Source organism: Antennarius striatus, chromosome 17 (genome assembly GCF_040054535.1).
Source record: "Antennarius striatus isolate MH-2024 chromosome 17, ASM4005453v1, whole genome shotgun sequence".
NCBI classification, from domain to species: Eukaryota; Metazoa; Chordata; class Actinopteri; order Lophiiformes; family Antennariidae; genus Antennarius; species Antennarius striatus.
In genome coordinates this window covers 10221553-10227490 of record NC_090792.1, presented here as the reverse complement: position 1 = coordinate 10227490, position 5938 = coordinate 10221553, and positions in this window count along the sequence as shown.

Below are 5938 nucleotides of genomic sequence, written 5' to 3'. Positions count from 1 at the left end.
TCAATTCAAGGGGGTGTCGTGGGATGTTGCATTGGTTCTAGTCTAGATTTGTTTTCAATCAAAACGTTTATTAATAACATGTTTAGGGTTTTAGGTCAGGAACAGAAACATTCCGTTTTTGGGTTTTTTTTGCCAGTGTATTTGTTAATTTTTAGGCCAAGTCTTTTCCCCAAGCTCCATATGTGTTCTACTTTAACTTGGAGCAAGAAAGCGGACAATGGAAAATCCTCATTTTGATTAAATATTTGCAATATGCTCATATCATGAAAATCTGGTTGTTTTCTTTTGAGGATCACAAAAACAAGGCATCCAGTAAATCTTGAAATGTTTTTTTTCTACAGAGTTATATATGTGATGAAATCCCTGCCATGGTGCTCCCTGTATGCTGTAGATAACTAGCTACTATATTGGAATGCTGCGGTCATCTAACTGAGAACAGCCAGAGTACATATGAAGCTTTTTCTTACTCATGCCACTCACTGAACTCCTCCACTCTTTTTGCATAACGTAATTGCTGTCAGGGAGTTTGCACTGCAGAGAGTTGCTCGGGCTCCACAAGCCACTGAGGGTGAGATTAGAGAATAAAAGAGCTAAGTCAGTGGTACTTAGGCACCCCCAGATCCTGCATCTGTCATTGTGCTGCAGTGGATGAGGGTTGACAGTGATGAATATTGGCCAAAAGTTAGTATTCCACATGATGATTTTCCCTAATGAGAATTGATGAATGCGGGAGGGAGGGACTCTGGATTGTGTGATGAGAGGAGGGACCACTCATTAGAAGCCAGTCATGCTAAGTTGAGCGGCTTTGAGGTGAGCAGGACTGCAGGGCTGAGCTATGCCAATTCAGCAGTTCTTCAAAAAACATCAGCTGAAATCATTGATCAATACTGCCTCACACAAAGCAGTGTCAAATGAGATATATCCATAAGAGTGGGAAAAAATCAATAACTAAACTCCTCCCTGTGCAAAAATAGCATTTAGTAATACTGTCCACATAGCAGAGCATTTATTAGTTGTATGTCAGGCGTGTTATCAAAGATCTATAGCAATCTCTGAATCCATATGCATGAAGCTGTGATAAACACCTGGTGCAGGACAGTTGCGGGCCCCTGCCCCAGTTGTAGCCACAACAGTCCTGGGAGGGGACCAGGGAACTGGTCTAGCAGATGGTGGTGCTGGTTTTGAAAGGCCATGGCGTGAAGGAGCCCCAGGCAACCCCAGAGGCCAGCACTCAGCCATAGCGCCACGTGGGGCGAGCCAGGAAGGACATTAAGTGGATAATAGTTAATAGTGAACCAGGTCATTTACTATCATGTGCGTACTTTATGGAGCAAAACCACAAGTGTGTACAGAAAGGGCTGTGGCTGAGAGAAGTTTTAACTTTTAGATGCAGATAAAAGCGCTAACGGATTACACAGGGACATTAACACACTGTCACATTCTTGGATAAACATTGTGAAATACCTCAGGTGCTTTAATATCTTGTTGTTGGTTTTACTGAGTAAGCATATTAGTGTAAATGTTATTCTTTCTGTCATATGACTGACCACAGGATATGGTCTTGCTTATTTCAACATTTTCCACCAGAGATTTTATTACCCATTCACAGGCTCCAGGACCATGTGATGTGTCATTCCACTGTGGTTAGGTATAGATGTAGAGATAGCCTCTCTAATATCCAGGAGCTCATTTCAAAGTGGTTGGCAGGTCACAGGACGATGCCAACTAAACTAGCCAGGGTACAGGAGGGAAAATAAGCTTTACAGAACCGGTGGGCAGAGAATATATTCTTATTAAGACAGTCAGTGGTGGGTACTGCAATTTTCTATGGTAAACATGGCTGAATGAAGATGTATTAAATTGCTAAAAATGTGGTTTCTGAAGTGCAAATGCAGACTATCAGGAAGTTGGCTTTGAGTTTCTCCATGTATAACTTGAGCGTGCGTCCTTAGTCACAGTGATAGACTTTGGCAGATGCAAAGCAGGAATATCCAGGGACACATAATAGGATTGCCTTGTCTACATTGTATTTTCTCTCACAAGTGAATTAGGATATCTCTTTTCATCACACAGTGAAATAATGTATCCAAACTGTGCATTCAAAACCATTTAACCAATTTGTGCTGTATTCATAATTGGATCACGAGTACTGGTTCCTTCAAACGTCTAGCCGTCACCGTCTCCAATATTGGATTTTTCAAATTCTTCCATTCATGAGGCCCTCTTCTTATTCCCTTCCTGTTGAAACGATATGGTTTTTAATCAGCCAATGCACAAAATGTCTGACTGTGCTGGAGTTATTAAACCTGCCTCTACACAGACATACACACACATCCCACTGACTGCATAGCCCATTAGAGAGATGGAAGATTATGGCCTAAATGAATCCATTAGTTACGCAAACCTAATGATCATCTTATTTGTATGTATAACTCTCATCCATTTCCCTCGATCATGTCAAATATTTCTTCCCTCAAACGATTTTGGAGGAATTGAGTAAAAACAACATCAACAACAAAAACAACATCAAGGATCCATAATGAAAGGAAGGGAGGCAAAGTCACTCAGGTGATTGCATCTATTACCCCTCTCCACTATATGGACCCCTTCATAGGGATTACCCCTGGTTCCAGCGATGTTGATTATTAAATGCTTGCAAAGGTTTCTTTTGAATCGCCCCAGTTAAACGAGAAATTGCAGCTGAGGAGAGAGGCTAATAACAGTTATTAACCCCGTGCGGGCGACGGTGTAAAAGAGCGCCACAATAACGAGGTGCACCACCAAGGTTTGAGGCGCAGTGCAGCTAGCGCACCCCCGAGGAGAAGCTAACTTATTAAAATAATGAATTAGCTGAGCAGATTACTGCAGCCTGCGGCAAAGGCAATTATCCCCCGCCAAATCCCTGGACAGGGCTCCCTAGCGCCACCATAAAACAAGTGCTCAGAAAGCAGGAGCCCTCAGCTCCACACAAATGAATAGGCTGTTAATTAGGATCTCTCCCGCTGCGGGTAGCCTTCCCACTGCCATAACAGAAACCGCTTCCGTGGCAGGGAGAGGAGGAGGGGAAACAGTAATGTGAGGATAGTCTACGAGCATGACTGCAAAAGATACGCAAAGAATGACAGTGTGTAAAAGTGAGACTGGGGTGTGTCAAATAAAGAGAATGAGAGTGACAGTCGGAAAAGCTGATGGCACCAGTTCTCTATTCAGAACTCGATGGCTTTATTGGACAAGGTAACATCCAGTGACCAGGTGTGAAGCCTGATTGTGTCTGCATTGTCATGTTTTACACAAGAGCAAGGCCAAACCTCTTATATATTGGCTGTTTCTAAGTCCCACACATTTTTAAATAAGTGTAAACCTTAAGGAGATAACCTACAGCAGCTAGAATTCCATTAAAGTGAAAGTTAAATTGTCCCTTCTGAAGTAGAGGTTATCAGTCCAGGGATGAAGAAACACGAGGACAAGGTTAGGAGTGAAGTAGGACAGTGGCCACCCTGAAAAAAAGGAGCCTGCTGCACTTCACAATTTTTTACAGCCCCTAATGGTTATAAATACTTAAGTATCACATGGTTGACATCATGAACCAAATATGGCCACCTTCTTTTATCACCTTCCAACTGCAAATCAGTAGAAATCACAAAGTTTTGAAGGCTGGACTCACCTTGTCCTACAGTAGCTGCTCACAACAGAGTCAGGAGATAGCTGTCAAAGGAGAATCTGTGCCAAAGGGATAACAGCTACACACACTGTAGTATAAATAACTTTAACTGTTGATGTTCAACTCAGCAAGTCAGTGACAAAGTTTGTGTTGAAGACAAATTAATAATAATTGATCTGCATGGAAGAAAACTTTCCTAGTAGCCCTTATTATTCCAATCCAACTTTATTTTCAAAGATAATGCATTGTGCATAAAAAAAGTGGATATATTTGGTCTCGTAAGCATATTGTTCCACTTTTAATTAGAAAAGATTGCTATATTTACATTATATTGAAGCCAGTTATATTCCCATGACCCTTTACGGCATTTGAAAAATTAATCATTACGTATTAATGGTTTGTAACGCACAATCTTTATATTGTGATTTGCTCCCAAGAGGACTATTATATAGTCACACCGACATACAGGGTTAGAAACAAGACATTATGCCAGTGTACTGTATGAATATGCCTGCAAGGCTCGACATGAATGCAATTTCATGTAATTTGAATGTCTTTCATGAGGCAAGGACTCTTTTGAACTGTCTTAAAAAGCTCATCCACCCTGGTAGCTGCCAGTGGCCGTGGGTACAGAGGAGCCATGTCGACAGGCCCAATTAATGATGGGGCGTCTGAGAGTGAATGAATGAGGAGCTTTGAGAGGATTCCTCCACCTTAAATCCCCCTGTGCTGCCGCTCCCAGACTGCCTGTGAAGAACAATCAAACGGCAGCAACCCCCTCCTATTTATCACTTTAAGACATTAGCCAGACATGGGCCTGAATATTAACCAGCTCCTTTTCCAGGAGAGTTCCACACCAAAGGCTGCGTGTGGCAACATACATTTTTAATCACAGGGGGAAACAAGACCTCTCAATCGCTCTCATCTATTACTGTGTGTTTAACCTGCCACATTTTTTCTCCAGGCCTCTCAGAAAAGAAAAGAAGCCATCATTGTTTGCTGCTACTTCTCCTGTGGTTTTTGGTTAAATTCTCTCATGGTTAAACAACATTTTATCAAAACTGTTACAATCACAATACAGTAGTATACTCAGTTTCATCCTGTGGTTTTGAATGGATCCTGGTGAGTGCTTATTGCCGACAAATTGCGTATGAAGCAGAATCTAACTCTCTGTGACTATCTTGACTATGCTGACCAAATTCATTTCCCTGAGTTGACTGCATGTCTTCCTGCATGGGACAACTGGGCCGAGGCGCTGGAGCGTGAGCCGGGTCTCCACAGCTTAATTGGAGTCATGTTCTCCAGAGCCTAGAGCTGCTGCTTTCTCTGCACCAGCCTCTCTTTTGCTGGGCCTGTGGCGGAAACAAATAGGGTTGGGCATGAATACCAGGCATGCAGGGAGATGATCTGTTCACCTTATTCTCACCCTCTGGGTCCCCCTACTGTGACACATGGCACCCTGGTGACAGGGTCACTCCACTGTTTCGCCACCACAGGGGGAGCTGGCCTTATTATCAGGAGAGAAGACATTCCTAAGAAGGAGAATCTGATCTTAAATTGCAGTTATTCACAAAAGACACTTTTTTTTTAAATTTCCAGGACCAGGAGGTTTCTTTCGAAGTTTTTCAAGGGTAGAAACTCACTTATGTCTAAGTTACCATACAGTTCAATGCGTAATACATTAGATAACATATGTACTGTATAATTATTTTTTAAAGTGAGATGTTTGGGACAAATTTGCAGTTGTCAATTTAAAAAGCTGTATTTGCAACATTTGGTGAAGAAATTAGATAAATAGGTTAAATGGGGTCCACCATGCATGAACTGGCAGTGCACTGCTGCTATCTCAATTGCTCTCATGGTAAAAGAAAATGAAAACTACCGAAAGTCATTTTGTGCCCATTTTTTGCCTTCCATCAAGAATTAGATGGAATTAAATTAAACACTGGATCAGTGCTTTCTGGCCACGCTCTCAAAATACACACACTGGAGTGCTTCTAATTTGTGATTTATTGTGTTCTGTATCTGTTGGAAGCTTTGGTTGGCTGTTGTGCAAGAGGTGGTTTGCAGAGCAGTGTGTGCAGCCATCATTCACTGCTGTGGGTCAGCCCTCACATGTGACAGCAGGTGACCAGTGTCAGACAGGAAAGGTCAAATGCAATCTGCACTCTGGTTTACAGACTTTACAAAATTCTGCAGCCAATTCTGTAGAAATGTTATCTGACATTTGGGCCATATTCACCGACTGGAGCTACAAAGTATACAAGCTCACTTAGG